General features: G+C 34.5%; 1 pseudogene across 2 annotated transcripts in view; it reads left to right on the top strand.

Annotated features, from left to right (window-relative positions):
• LOC149079884 (toll-like receptor Tollo pseudogene) overlaps positions 1 to 16551 on the top strand; it is a 164228-nt pseudogene that overhangs the window by 123876 nt on the left and 23801 nt on the right. The window lies entirely within an intron of this gene.

Raw genomic sequence — 16551 nt, 5'->3', positions numbered from 1 at the left:
TGTATCTACTTCTACATTACTCAATATAAGAAATTTTTTAACCTGATAACTGCGTTATAGAATAGCTGCATTACATTGATGAGGACAATATAAATTTCGAGAATATTAGGCTATAATATGATTTTTTTCTAATATTTTTATTGTTTTAATGCCATCTGTCGCCAAGATTTTAAATTAGCAATAGAGCAGCCTCTTGAATAGATTGAGTATCCCATCCAACAAATTTTCTTTCAGAATTGCTTTTTTTCGTATATAAGCCGGCTCCCCCGCACTTCAGGACCACCAAAAACGCAATAAATTGAAAACCCGTGTATTAGCCGACCCCAAAAAATCCGTGCGTTTTAGAGAAAAAAAAATTCTTATATTTTCATAGAAAATGAATAGCTTGCGGAAATTTACAACAGAAAATGATTCAAACTTTTTAATCAAATTCATCGTAATTCATCAGATCCTCACAGGGTGCGGCATCTTTGTTTTTATCCTCATCTGGGTCATTGCTATTGTCATTTTCAAAGAGGATATCATCTTCAGTTCCGTCCATCGCATTGCTGATGCAACACTTTTTGAAGGATCATCGGAAACAGAATTCCACGCCTCATGTACACATTGGCACACTAGGCCAATGTAAGGTTTCTTCAAGGCACCACTTTTTGTAGTTTATTGATCAGCGGAACTCATCTATTCAATCCAGAAATTCCTCAAATAGTCTGTGAGAGGCTTGTTGATGCTCACATCTAAAGGCTGTACAATCGACGTTAGCCCACCTGGTATCAAAGCCAATGATGTTTTTGATTTCTTTGCCTTAGCTTTGACATTATCGGTTCTGTGGTGTTTGAACATATCCCATGCCAATAATGCGGGGCCGATATTTTCCGATCAAAAACTGACCTGAGTATAAGCCGACCCCCCCCCCCCCCCCCCACTTGAGGAACGAATTTTTCCACAAAAAAACTCGGCTTATATACGGTAAGTTATTCTCTAACATTTATTTGATATGTTGATAATATTGCGCCATGAGAAAGCGACGGACCAAAGCGGCAACTTTTGAATGTTGCAGAAATTTTATAACTACGTAATATTGTTTAGATCAGGAGTCGTCATCGATTGATGATTCCGACTCACGGCCGTATTCACAGACACTGCAACTGCAATCACAGGTTAAAGGATTAGAGATCGGCACGGAGTGGTTGCAGCCCCCAACTAAGCCATCGCGTTCGAGAAATCGCATTATGGTGGTCGAATCTTTTAAAGCTGCTTACAACTCGGAAAAATGAAGATTCAGATTTAAATCATGAATTTGTTTTATTGACCGCCAAACTGAGTGGTTAACAACTTCTATCTAGCTTCGTGTTTCCCAAAATGGGCAATACCACCCCCATGAAGGGGGGGGGGGGGTGATGAAATAGTCCGAGGGGGCAGCAGAATTTCTGGGTATAACATGGGATTCTATGGGTTAATTTGAGTTGAGGGGCAATGAGGACAAAAAATTTCTGAAACAAGAGGCTGTAGAACAGAAAGTTTGGAAACATCTCGGATCTACCTAAACCAGGTCATGAAAGTTGCTCGCTACTCGAAAAAGGTTCCGGACCCCGATTACCTGATTTAGATAGTTGATTTGATGTCTTCTATTTCCAGGGGGTGATAACTCACCTCATCTCACTCTAATTCATATATGATGAAAACAAATCTAAAGTTCAAGGTCCTCTATGGTTCATCTCCGTAAAAACATGCTGATTTTTTTTTTTTACAAAAACGGATATGAATTTGTGCTGTCAGTATATTTATGATTGAAACACTATATCAATACAACAATTTATTTAATTTTATAGAGTGAACTTTTTAATTTGCTGAAATGCTTGCTTTAAGAGTTAAATATACAGTTTACCTTGAACTTAATATTTTCTACAAAAAGATTATATCTTGCTTAGCAAAAATGAATAGTTTTTACCTTGAATTTTATTTCAAACCCCTCTCAATTTTGGTACGATTTTGTAATATCTGCACAAGAGTAAAATTTAAGATGCTCTTAGAAAACATCATCAAAGAATCAACTCTTTCTAGATAAAAGAAAAGTATTGTTCTTCTGTTGCCATATTTTGTCCTGGAATAACGATGAAGGATTTTCTGTTTAATCCATTTTTTTTTACCTCTCCTCCGATTCATAGCCACAAATTGCACAATTTTTTTTTTCATACATGACAACATGGTACCTTAATAATGTATTGAAGAAGTTAAAAAATGTGGATGCCAATTCAGCATGTTTTTTTTGTTTTTGTAAAATGTACATTTTCAGCTGATTAACTTTTTAATTAATATGAACTAATTAACTTGATTTAATTAAAATAATTGGTAATTATGATTTTGAGGAACTCCATGTGTGATGTGACGAAACAATTTAAGAAAAAAAAAATTTTTTTCTATTTTTATTTGTGTTTATGGCCATGGAAGAAAAAAAATTCCAGATCGAAAATCAGGATAAAATTTCATTTTTGGAAAGTCATAAAAAAATTTAATTTCTTTGTTAACAAATGAAAAAAAAACTATATGCCACTCATTATACCTTCTTTGTTTTTCAAAAAATGTTAATGTCATACAAAATTTCGTATAAAAATCAATTTAAAATATTAAAACAAAACATTGGGCAAATGCAACGTCAGTCAAGAATGAGTTAACATACCAAAAGAAATTTGGGGAAAAAGTATTTGACATGTATAAGTGTACACAAGACCGTGAAGGGCCAAGTTTTCAACATAAAAAATAATCAACACAGGGAGAATTTTTCACCTCCAAAGATGCAACTTGTAACTAGAAGGGTTAGTTTGAAATACTCCCATAAAGTTACATCCTGAAATCCACCAGGAAACGAAAGTGAAATACTCCAGGAACACATATGCCAGCCCAAACATATATCTTTATCTACTTAGGCCAAAATCATTAAACGATTTCGGAAAAAAAAAAAAAAGAAAAAAAAAAAACTTTTTCCTTGTTGAAGAATGAAAACTGTAAGGAGTGAAACAAAAGAGGTAAGGCATAGGAGAAAAATAAATTTTCTGAAAATTCCGGTAGAGAAATTCAGCGAAAGAAGGACACGGAGGGGTAGGTGAAATGTGTTTTGATGTCGTCGTTACCTCTGTTCCCAGAAACGCCCACCGTGACTAACGTCCCGATTCCGAAGCCATTCCGTAAACGACAAAACATAGCAATTGAGTACAATTCCACAAGTTTAGAAGACATTTACCATCAGCGCTTGGGTTCTTTCTTCAATTTTTTTTCTCCCTTTCCCTGAAAACATAACTGTCATTACTGAAGAGAAAAGAGAGAGAAAGAGCAAGTTTTCAAATCTCCAGGAAAAGTAAATGTCCTTTTTTCCCAGGTACAGAACAAAAAAGAAGGTCTGTCTGTTGCTTGGCATTTATGTTATAACTCGAAAGCTAAAATCAATGAATGGAAGAATTCCTCCTGCATATTTCATTCCTTTGATGAAAGGATTTCATTTTTCCTCTTTTTTTCTGAAAAAGATTATTCCTATCTGCTTTTTTTCTCCTGACTTCGACTCAGATTTGATGTAGGTAGAAAGAGAGAGAGAGAAGAGAGAAAAAAAATTGAATATGATACATCGTTTAGGAAGAGTCATCCACATTTATGTCACAAATTCTTCTCCCACTGAAGCTTTAGATAACGTTATATAGTAGTTTGGACGTGGTGATACATCTTCGAAGTGTTGCCATTCCTGATATATATTTAATGTACTAGAAATATTCTCTCCGACTTTTTAAAAAAAATATGGAAAACATGGTTTATGCTCGAATTTAAAATACTACGATAATACTCGTATATCACTTATATTATTTCATATTATGTAAAATAGCATTTTCGTAGAAAGATTTTCGCGTTATATTATAGCGTATCCAGATGTTTCTCGTGCTATTTTATGTATCCGTTTTCCCTTAGGTTCTCACACCATAACTAGGCTATTCAAAAATTGCCATATTGAACTGTTATTCCATTTTCTTGTCGGAAATATGTTTTTCTGACAAAACTCTGGCGTGTTGGTCGATTTCATATTTTCGGAATTTCTCCCTTGAAACATGTTCACATGGATAATTTAATTTTTTAATTTAGTAGAATGGCGTATCAAATTTATTTCTTCTAGCGATAAAGAATTGTTTAATAATAAAATTATTCAAATCGAAATACATAACATGTCGTAAAAATTCCAAGAAAATTGGGAATTTTAATAATCAATACACTGAGAAGTTTCGCTGATTCTCATGATTCAAAATGATTTAAATAATTATCAGTCATTCCAGCCGCATATGCCAGTTTTTAGTATCATAAGCATTGATGTTATCATTCAGGTGAGGATTTCCTAGAAACCAATACCGAAAAAAATAGTCAAGAAAAGCTTCATTTCAGATTTACTGTCTCATTGCTTTAAGAGCACTTTCTGAAGAATTAGTGTTGAAATTTAATTAACAAAATTAATTGATGAGAAACCATTGGCAAAACACATTCATGATGTCATTGACGATACTCATTTTCGAAAAGTCATCGACAAAAATTAATTGTTGAAAAGCCATTGGAAAAAACTCATTTTTGAAAATTTATTGGCACACTCATTGCTTAAAAGTCTATGATAAACTCATTGTTGTAAGCAATGACTCCTGAAAGAAAGAGAAGAGGAAAAAAAATCGAAATGATGCATCGTTTAGGAAAGTCATCCACATTTACGTCACAAATTCTTTTCCCACTGAAGTTTAGATAACGTTATATAGTACTAATCATATTTATTTTTGTTTGGACGTGGTGATACAGCTTCAAGGTGTTGCTGTTCCTGATATATATTTAATGTACTGGAATTATTCTCTCAGAATTCAAAAAACAAAATATGGAAAATATGGTTTATGTTAGAATTTAAAATACTACGATAATACTCGTGTATCACTTATACAAATGCAAATAGGCCACAACAGGCAAAATGCCCAACGAGGTGGCTGAGAAAAAGATGGCCATAACTTATAAAATTATTATTGAAGGTTCATTGCCAAAAAAAAAACGTCGTTGAAGTGTCATTAAATAAATATGTACTGCAGAATGCCAAAAATGTTTTCTACAAATACAAACTTATACTACTTCATTTATATTATTTCATATATTATGCAAAATACATTTTCGTAGAAACGATTTTCACGTTTATCATAGCGTATCCAGATAATTAGCATGATATTTTATGCATCTATTATCCCTTAGCTTCTCTCACCATAGTTAGGCTATTCGAAAATTGCTATATTGAACTGTTATTTCTTTTGTTGTTGGAAACAGATTTTCCTGTCAAAACGCTGACATGTTGGTAAAATTCTTTTTTTTCTTTTTTTCAGTTTTTCCCCTGGAACATGCGTATTTACATGGATTATTTAGCTTTTTAATCTAGGGGAATGAAGTATTGAAGTTACTTATATTCCTATGATAAAAATTATTAGAAAAATTATTTAAATTTTAATATGTAGCATATCATGAAAATTCCAAGAAAATTCGAAATTTTATGATGATAAATAGTGGGGAGTTTTTACTGATTCTCATGATTTAAAAATGATTCAAGTTATGTCATTTTTGCCGTATATACCAATTTTTTGTATTTGTTGTAGGATGAATGCCTCAAATAAAAACTGCTAAATGACAGTCTTAAAACGAGCATTGGTGAAGAATCTTTTACAAAAAGAAAAAAAAACATTGTTTAAAAGTTAATGCCAAAAACAACATCGTTAGAAAGTTCATTCTCAAAAAAGAACATCGTTGAACGCTTATTGCCTATACAACTACCGTTTAATACTAAGCATTTAGATAAACATTGTTGAACAGTCATTATCATGAAAAATAAGGATTACTAAGGAATCGATATTGCGCAATGTTTGTCAGTGAAAGCATTATTAAAGGCTCCTAAAAAACGTTGTTGAAGATCCATTGCCAGAAAGAGCATTGTTAATTGGTCATTACCCAGATATGTACTTTTGAAGTCTTTTACAAATAATGCTTCGCCAAAAAACTATACTTTAACTGAGATCATTGCTTTCATGAACATTGATATTTTCATTCAGATTTCCAAGTAATCAATAATGGGGAGAAAAATAGCTAAGTAAAGATTCATTTTGGATTCACCACCTAAGTAATCATTTTTGAAAAGACACTGAAGAAATTCATTGAAAAAACTGACAAAATTCAACGAAAGAATTCATTGTTGGAAGTCATTGCATTGACAAATCTCCTTGTAGAAAAGTTATTACAAAATTCATTGTTGAAAGTCATTGCATTGACAAAACTTCTTGTTGAAAAGTTATTAACAAAATTCATTGATGGAAAGTCGTTGACAAAACCAACTGTTGAAAAGTCATTGAAGAAATCCATTTTTTCAAAAGTCTTTGCATTAATTGTTGAACTCAACTAAAAATTTAATTGTTGAAAAGTCATTGCATTGGCAAAATTCACTGTTTGAAAGTAATTACAAAATTCTTTGTTCAAAAGCCGTTGACAAAACCAATTGTTAAAAGACAAAACTCATTATTGAAAAGACATTTTTAACAGTAGTTGTTTGCTTAACAATAATCTCCCGAGAAAACATTGTATAAAGAATTGTTCCAAAAAAATTGCCGTTGAAACCCACCAAAAACTTCCATGCAGAAGTAGTCATTTTTAAAGTCAACCTAATTGAAATCATTATTTTTCAGTTCGCCAGGTTTGAGTAGAGCTAAAAACATTTTAAAGTAATCAGTCAAAGCGTTATTTGAAAGCATTTCCAGAGATATCAGTTTAAGCATTGTTTAAATCATTGACAGGTCAAGCATTGTCAAACAGTCATGTTAATGAGTAGAATTTTTCATGAAAAATACTCGTCACGCATATTTTATTGCAAAAAAAAAAAAAAAACTCTCTTATAAAATATTAATTACCTAGGACAATTTATGGAAATCGATAATTAAATGAATAAAAATTAACAAAATAAATATTTTTTTGGAAAGACTAATTGAAATTCTCTTATACATTTTTTTTTATCACCCCATATGTTAATTTAATATTAAAAAAAACTCTTTATATATCATTCAAAATTGATAATTAATTTGTGTGACTTCAAGTAATTTTAAGTGAAACACGAGAAAAAAAAACTCTATAATATGACAGAAAAAAATAATCCAACTGGCAAAATAAATTTTCCAGACATTTAATAGGCAATTAAATTATGTGCGAAGCCTTTTAATGCAAATTCAAACATTCGGATATATTTTCATGTTTTATAAAAACAAAACAAATATTAATACCCATCGCATGTTTAATGTGCATGCTCTCTCTGTCGCTATTAATGTTTAAATAAGATAATTGAAGTTAATTAAAATGAAATGCCAGGAATAAGTATATCTTTTGCATAAAAAATGTGTTTTTTAAAGATAGAAACCTATCGCGAAGTTTAATTAATTGCACATACTTAAGAAGCTTCATGTAATCCAGACCCATATAGAGTATTCAGTGTATTGAGTTTTATTTATGCATTACAAAAAAATAGTTCTTGGGAAGAGGAAGACAACGAATTCATGTAATGATTATAGTATATGTATATATATATATATTATATTTAGATTATAAGAAAAAGGAATTGATTTTCATATCTAATTATAAAAGTGAATTTTTTTTTATGGATTTTCTTCTACGGAGAAATAAATATTCAGTTAAATGTGCGTGTGTGGGATATTTATATATAACGTCTGTTCAAAGAAATATACAGTGCACACCACTTTATGTGATCACATCGGGACTCGGGGTGGGGGCGGGGTCCTGGTGAATAAGAGACAAAATTCACCAAAGAGCCATCCTCAATTCGGCTATTTCACAGTTCAAATCATAAACTAAAGATATATATTATTATTATTATTATTACTCTGTAGTTAAAATCGACGAGGTGACCTCTATCTCTTGAGATCATACGTTCCGTTTTTGGTGATTTTTTGTTGGCGAGGTTTTGATATAAGAGCGGTACTAACAGGGAATTGTGCCTGTGCAATTTGGTGATGCCACATTTTTCCAGGGGGATAAACTCTCTATGATTCTAATTTGACACCTACACAGTATTGAACATTCTGTCACTGTGTGGTAGTGAGTATATAGGTTCGGACCCCGTTGCCGGCACAGTGGCGGTCGGCTGAAGTTGGTCTTCTGTAGCCTTCCAATTTCAAGGCTCAAATAAGACCTGGTCACCCATTTAAAAAAGTCTCTCCACATAAAGCAGGCAGACCTTCACCACGATACTAAAATAACATGAAAACTCAATCATTTTTTGTCATCTTCACTTCAAAAACATGGCAGACAGATGGCAGCACCAGGAGAATACGCAAGCACAATTCTGACAAATAACTACGTTAGGGCGATACATACACTCAAAACACACATTCCAGTATGTAACAAGTCGTAAGAAATTCTGCAGAGGACTGTGGATGAGGTGGATGTACGGTGAAGTAATAGTAGTAGTAAATAATATAACTATACAGCTGTACATTTAATCAACTATTCAAAGCAGTTACTGTCCACTTGAAAATCCAATATGAACTGAATTAATGTTGTTCAGTAGATTAGCCATAAGGAAAAACCATAAAATCATAATGGAAACAAAATACATAGTGGTCTATGAACACGTCAAACTGCCCGTAAAATAAAGCCCTATCACGACAGAAATTGTCCATAGCGAGAATGGAAAATCCTTTCACTTAATGTGAGGTTTGTAGGGGCAAAAAAAAATCAAAGCACGGCACAACAAATTGCACACGTCCACTATATCACGCATTATCCTGGGCAATATCTTCAAAATAAAGTATTCATATTATGCCCCGCCTGCGAAAACGAACGGACATTCTCTTCTCCCCAAGACAGATTAGGGCGCATAGCTAACTCGTACCAGTCTTTGTCGTTTTTATATTGAAGGCAGGAAGTTAGGATTTGAGGGCTTCTCCCCATAATGGGACTCAAACATGAGATGACTGCAGAAAAACGGACTTGCGATCCGGGGGGAAATAAGACCAAAAGAGGGAGAGAGAAAGAAACCAGGAGAAATGACTGGGCGGGATCACGATCGGCATGTTAACAGCATGTTTTTTTGCAGAACCTAGCAGCCGGAAAATTATTCCTTTCACTCGGGGTGCGCCACATTACCAACTCTCTCGGAACGTGTTATTTTCGGAGAGAAGAGAAACTATGATGATTCTCTCTCTTCTTCGGTTCGGTTTTAAACGTTTTTCTCCTCCATTGAAATAAGAGAGGCATTGGCGGCATTAAATTTCAGCTGAATGACAGTAATTATGGGGTGCTGGTGCTGTTGTGGTGACCACCGCAATTTGTGTTTTTCATCTGGAAAATGATAGACTTAAAAAGCCCAACAGTCCTTTATGCATTTGCCCAGTGTCAATAAGAACTATAGATATTGATGCACATATACTACACTCTGGTAATGCTATATTTCATTTTTTTCTGTTAAATTAAGCAAAACAATTGAAGAGGTAGGTGCAAGAACCAAACAGCTCCAGTCTCCTAAGTTTTTCAGAATGGACAAACACACTCTAAAAAAATACGTTTCTTATTTATTTTTTTAAATTCTAATTCCGGTAAAACATGACTAATACCTTCCTCTATCGCAGATAAATTTTCTTTTCTCAACTTTTTTGCTTGGTTTTTTTAAACTGAAAGAAAAACATTAGTGGTGTCTCACCTAACACTAGAATTTCTGTGGCCAGGTCAACCAATAAAATCTGGCAGATACTCAAAAACTCTTTACTTACGCATTAAAACTGTATGGTTACAAGAAGTAACTTGTAATAAGTTTATAGAAAAAAAAAATGCAGGAAAGATTTTAAAATAATCATGAAATTATGTCCAGTTTTTAAAAAGAACATGATGAAAATCACTCAGAAACAACAGTTATTATTACATTGGTCACCTAACTCACGTAAAAGATGCCCCAGAAATCACCATCATTAACATCACCATCACTGTACGCCAACGAGTGGCTGATGCAACGCTGTGCCGCCAGGTGACCACATATTGAACCAATTCGGTGCAAAAGCAAGACAGCTCAAATTGGAACCATACAGCCATTGCATAGAGTTTTATGGTTTTTGCACCCACGTTTTCAGTTGCGAAAGTTGGGAAAAAATTTACGGTATAAAGAAAATTCATTGCTTAGAACCGATTACCGCTTGTGGAGCCGAAGCATATCATTGTTATCAGCACACATTTTCGGTACTATTTTTTCAAATTTAGCATCAAAAATTAGTCTTTCACTCATTTGAAAAATTTAAAAAAATTTAATCTTTTTTGGTGAAATTTAGAACTTTTTTTTTTGTAAATGTGAATTTAAGTGTGTTTGAATCTTCAACCATTTCCCTGATCACGTTATAGCAGCATTTTTAAGGGGTCAAAAATGAAAATTCATAAAAATATATATTACTTGAACTAAAAAGTTTATAGAACTTGTCACTGTGTGAAATAGAAACGGTCCTTCACCCGCCGCCCAAACAATATTCAACCTTTGTTCGTCGATGGGGCAATATTCAATAACCTGCCTTTCGCTTTTCCTCGTCACTGAAACAAATCTAATCATTTGTTTTGCGATTTCACTGACACCGGAACACCCACTCCCCTTCCCCCCCCCCCAACCATCCTCCGATTTTACTCGTCACTGAAAGAAAATTTCCACTCATCTGTTTTCCAGTTTTTCTTGCCGCTGAAACAAATTTATTTACTCGTTTTTTTTTTGTTTTTTTTTTGTCATCACCGAGACAAAATTCACTCATCTGATTTTGCTGGTCTGCAAAAAAATGTCACTCATCTGGTTTTACGATTTTTCTCGTCCTGAAACTAAATTCACTCATCTCTTTTCTCAGATTTGTTCACTCGAATATAAAATTCCATTGTCTGTTGATTATTTATTCATTAATCATTTAAGCGGCAATGACGAGGTATCTCGCCTCGATAAAAGCCTCTTATTTTATCATTACAAGCCAAGATATTTTGCAAAGTTGATTTCTCAATGGAAAACTTTCCCGCCCTACTTCTCCGTTTGCACCTGCTGAAAATTGGAAGAAAGCCTACTTCATTAAAAAAGATATGGCATTTTGAAGCCGGATTTAGTGATTTCTAATTGGCGCTTAAAGGGTAGATTTGTTGTTTTTCTTCATTAAAAAATACTCCATATTCAATCGCCCGCTTACTTTGTATTTACTCGTCACTAAAACTGCACTCAATCACCCCTACTTTTTATTGTTACTTTTCCTTCCTTATTTTACTCATCGCAGAAAAAACAATATTCAATTTATTTATTTAGTTATCTATTTATTTTGCCTCTTTATGGAAACAATATTTACTGCTACGTATTTTTTATAGTAACATGAGTTATCCATTCTGGATATCCACGATCACTGATATTGATTACTGCGTTTTTATCATAACAATAATCACGAGGATGCCCACCTTGTCATGCATAGAAGAAATGCTCCTGAATTAATTCGAATTTTCCATTATGACTATAAGACTATTTTCTTTTCCTCTTCTAGAATTTGTTTTTGTGCGAAACATGAGAAAAAAAGTCATCTATAAAAAATTTCCAGAAAACTGCAAAAAAATTTCTTTCCCCTTATCTTTTTTCTCTCCCCACATTTCTAAGAAAACGCGTCAAGAATATACAAGTGATAAATATAATAAGTGAGGACTGGAGAAAAGAATATAGTAATGTATAAAAAGAAACAAATTCTCCCTCGTAAAGCCTTGTCGAGTAATAAGAAGAGGTTGTCGAGTACCACATCCGGAAATGTCATGAGCATCTGGTTTCACGTGTTGTACTAGCTGATGGGCCGCTTTATATGCCTAACTATAGCGCACGTTGGTGTCGTCGTCGGAAGGTGGGAAGGCACAATCAGTCATGTCATATTCCTCACCCTTCTTTAAGACACAATGATTGATTCAAACTAGAGTTCCTTTTCAAGACGTCTTAAAAGACACATGTCCTTTCTGGAACGAGAGCACAAAAAAAAAATATATTTTAGACATATTTCTCAACTATCTTTTCTTCTTATACTCTGATGTCTGTTGAAGTGGTAAATAACGAGGCCCCATAATCCAAAATTCTCTTGCATATTCGTTCAATAGAAGATGACATTTCGTAACTTATGGCTTTGGCTTGAAAAGTGCAACATGTTGTGCTGCTTACTTCCCGCATCCGCGTCACTGGTATGAATGGGACGAGGAGGAAAAGTTATGATTAAGCGTCTTTTGTAATGGATTTTCGTTGTAAGAATTCAACGCCTAATTACTCTTTCGTAATGTTTAAGCTCTAGACGATTTTCTAACTGAACCTCGACCATCTTTCTTGTGTGATTCGGTAAGGAAATGTGTCTTCGCGGACCATCTTTTCTTATTTCCTCGAGGTTTTTGTTCTTATCTTTCGTCGCCAGGGATTTCCATCCCATTTCGAATAAAGATTGCCGAGATTCTTTACATTAATGCCGTATCTTTTGCTTGGAATTATAATGGGTATAAAATTCCTCAAAGCAGTAGTAACGAGGGTCATTAATATAGTGTACTATTTTAATACAGCGATGGAATCTATAACAACCAGTGTGCTATTGTGAATTCGTATTTCGATATCAATTTATGTTTGCCATCAGTTGTGATTAGCTGTCCGAAATTAACGGATAACTGAAAGGACATATTATTGGTGACAATTTTAAGCGAAAAAAAGATGTATAAATACAGCCATTAACCAGCCGCTGTGGTTGTGGTCGAGAGTTGGTGACGGACACGTCACCACAGTGGTGGTCGGCTGAAGATAGTTTTCTGTGGTTCCCAACTTCGAGGCGCGAATGCGGGCCGATCTCCCCGTTAAAAATTCTCGCCAAAGAGAACATTAGACCTACAATAGTATAAATATTCAATCATTACACTTCACTTCTGAAATATAGATGGCAGCAACTATGCACACACATTTCCAGCACAACTTGGGTAGTGAATTGTGCTCAGATCGATCAAACGTTAAGGAAACTTCATCCCCTTTGTATATATCAAGTAGAGACCTCGATTGCTGCGAAAAATAAAATTTGTTACATTAATATATATAAGCCAAATTACTGTTTTATTAGGTGAATTTTTAAATACGTAGGAAAAAAATATCTGACACATTTTAACAATTAGTTTTTTTAGAAAGTCAATCAATTGACATAAGAAAAAGTGCGACAAAAAGATATATCTTTTTTTTTTCTGAATTGAATTTGTTTTCCAAAATTTCATTCACAGATGGCATTGGATCCTAAAAAGTTATATAACCCGTGAAAAGTGACATAAATAATGTAGATGACGCAACAGATCAAAAACATTTAAAAACCTTATTTTTCAGGATTCAGACATTTTGCATTAAGGTATGCTTTTTCGCAGCTTCTTGCTTTACAAACAACATGATATTTATTCGATCCCACTTTTCCGTTTCCCGCTTAGTCTGACTCATTTTTGTGGTCTCAACTCTATAATTGTCATTAAAATTTCCCATTGAAAGCGTTTTCCCGTTTACTACATTTTTTCATGACGGTTTTTTGAAAACTGTCAATAAAAAAGTGGGATCCACTTTAAATTATAAAAACATAAATTACACACCGTTTGTGTAACATTTAAAAGTGTTATTTCGAGTGAATGAAATTTTCACTTTTTTTCCCACCGCAAACCTTTCCTCACCATGATAAGCTTTTCGGTTCAAACAACAATTTTTTGTCAATTGGTTGGATTCTGTTTTCTCAATTTTTAAAATATGTCAGGAATTTATCTGTTAAGAGTCTGAGCGCAAAGTATCATAGAATCTAAAATGATTCCGTATCGCCGGTTATCTATAATCCAATCATCTATTTCCAAGATATATTTTAACCATTTCCGAAATTCTAAAAATTTGACTTATCCGTATTATAACTGCCACAGTGAAAATCACTAAACCCTGTATAAAATGTCCCGCTTTTTTTTCCCCAAGAATATTTTTTTTCGATTTTGCGCAGGTTATAGTGCCCTCCCTCCCCCCAAAACTATGAACACCATCCGAGGACGAGGAAATACTCTAGCTTTTCTCTATTATTTATAATGTGCCCATATTCTATACCACCCTGATTCGAACACCATCTCTGTTTTTTCTGTTGCCAAAATGAAAACGAAAGCTGACGCCGCTCATTAGCAGTTGATCTGACAGGTTGGAGGGATGGAGAAAATGCTTGAAATTGAAAAAAACACAAAGCAGAATGAATCCCCCACAAAGCAGTATCCGGGCTAGTCATTGCCGACCTAAGAGCGTTTTAAGGAGCTACAAGATATGTGGGCTGCACAGATTTTGTCGCCCTTCTCCCATAATAGTGTAAATTTCTTGACCATTCATTCGTAGAACTCGCTGCCCTGTTCTATAACCAGCTTGGCTCATCCACTGCTGTAAATGCGCTTGTATCTGTAAGTCACTCTTCTGGTCACTCCCATGCTTGCGCACACTTCTGGTCATTCCCATGCTCAAATACTCTCTAGGTCACTCTTTTGATCATTGACATGCTTGCACATATTCCAGGTCATTCTTCTGCTCACTAACGTGCTTGCACACTTTTTTTGTTCACTCACGTACTGGCTAATTCTTTATAGGTCACTCCACCAATCACTATATCATCAAGTCCTTCACTCTTTGGGCAAACGCGAGTTTATGGTGGGCTACACAAATTTTGCGGCCCTTCTTGAACTCTAATTATTTTGACCAGTCATTCCTCAAATTTGCCACCCTGTGCTGTAGCCCAATAAGTCCTCTTATAAATACGCCACTGTAAGGAGGCGAGATATCCCGTAATTGCCGAAATACAAAGGGTCGAGTTGGGCGAGATATCTTGTCAATGCCGCTGAAAGGGTTAATAAATTCATTGTATCTCAAGTTTGATTAAGCCGAAAATGCCCTCAAGGTCACATTTAGAAAATATATGGCGGCAATGCTGTTATTTTATTTCTCGAAGAATCATAAAAAATTACCCCACTTGATCTTTAAATATTATCCGCAGCAAAATCACGGAATAAGCACAAAGAAACCAAATAACGCAGCAAATCTACCATGATATGAGGGATAACTGACATCGTATGGTTCCAAAGGATTTATCCCTTCCGAAAATACTTGGGAACGGCAAGTACACCAATCTCAGGTCTATATAACGTATCTCTCTCTCTTCCTCTATTCATAATCCCGGTCTACAGTACTGGGGACGGTATAAAACCCTTTGAAATGTATAAAAAGTAAATTGAAATCAGAAAGAGGACATCCTCCGCTAAGAATGATCAATGAATAAAACGTAACGGCATTGAACTCCTTTGAAGAAGAAGAGGCTGGGAGAAGCAAAGAATAAGGGACGATATCCTTTACGATTTCTGGGCTTTTAAAGCGAGCATTGGCGTATAAATGAATAAATATAATATGAATCAAGACTTGAAAATCGTGAGTTGTGTGTCATTGCCCGGATAAATCTCTTTTTCCTCCACCTTCTTTCTTGTGAAAAATAATTCTTTCTTCTTTTTTTCTTGGAAAAGAGGGAGGAGTAAGGGAAAAAAATAGAATAAAAGATTGTCGGGAAAATAACAATTCCACAATTTGATTCCTACTCCTGCTCTTCTTCACTTTCCTCGATTTTTTTTCCTGTATATGTGCGTATATTTTGTGCGTGTGTCCCTTTTATTTTACTTTTTTTCTCCCCGATCATTATCTGTCCACCCCTTTTTTTCCATTCCGTCTCTCACAGAATGAGATTTTTATACAATATCTCTCTCTCTCTCTCTCTCTCTTCTCTTTCTACTTTTTATACTTCATCTTCATGCTGCTCTTTCATTTCTCTCACGGAGAATGATAATTTAAAGTCTCAAATCTTAATGAATTCCTTTTTGGTGTGTCATAGTTTCGTTCCTTTTCAATGTTTTTGTGTGAGGGATCGTTACAATATCTAGTTTTATGTTACGAGATGTTCCTGAATCGATAATTCGAATTACGGTCTACGTGCGTCTCTGCAAACCGGAAGTAGTTGATGCCTTTTTTGCCAAGACTTGTAACTAAATTTGTTTACAGAAATGAATTCTTTATTTCTTAACGTTAATATGGGGCCGTTCAAGTATTACGTCATCATCGATGGGGAGGGGGGGGGGTTTCCAATTTGCTGACTTTTGATGACAAGGGGGAGGGGGGGTTTTGGATAATGCTTACGTCAGCATCCACCCTTTATGAAAATATGAGGATTCAGACGGGCAGATCTGATGACGAAATTTTGCAGACAAGGGGGGGGGGGGGGGGTAGGGGGTCAAAAATGGCTAAAAATTTGCTTTCGTAATACTTGAATGGCCCCATATAGGGCATCCGTATCAGATGTTCCTATATTTAATCAGTATCAATCCTATACTTTACGAGAAGTTGGCAAAGAAGAGAAAAGTACGTAAGTCGAAAACAATATTTAGATTGTGTAAAAAATAATCTGTGCGCTTCCA

This window comes from Pholcus phalangioides, unplaced genomic scaffold, assembly GCF_987345545.1.
Source record: "Pholcus phalangioides strain wild (caught in Gottingen) unplaced genomic scaffold, Ppha-v1.0 ptg000012l_1, whole genome shotgun sequence".
Taxonomy (NCBI): Eukaryota; Metazoa; Arthropoda; class Arachnida; order Araneae; family Pholcidae; genus Pholcus; species Pholcus phalangioides.
The sequence above is the reverse complement of the archived record's forward strand: the minus strand, read 5'-3'. Positions and strand labels throughout refer to the sequence as shown.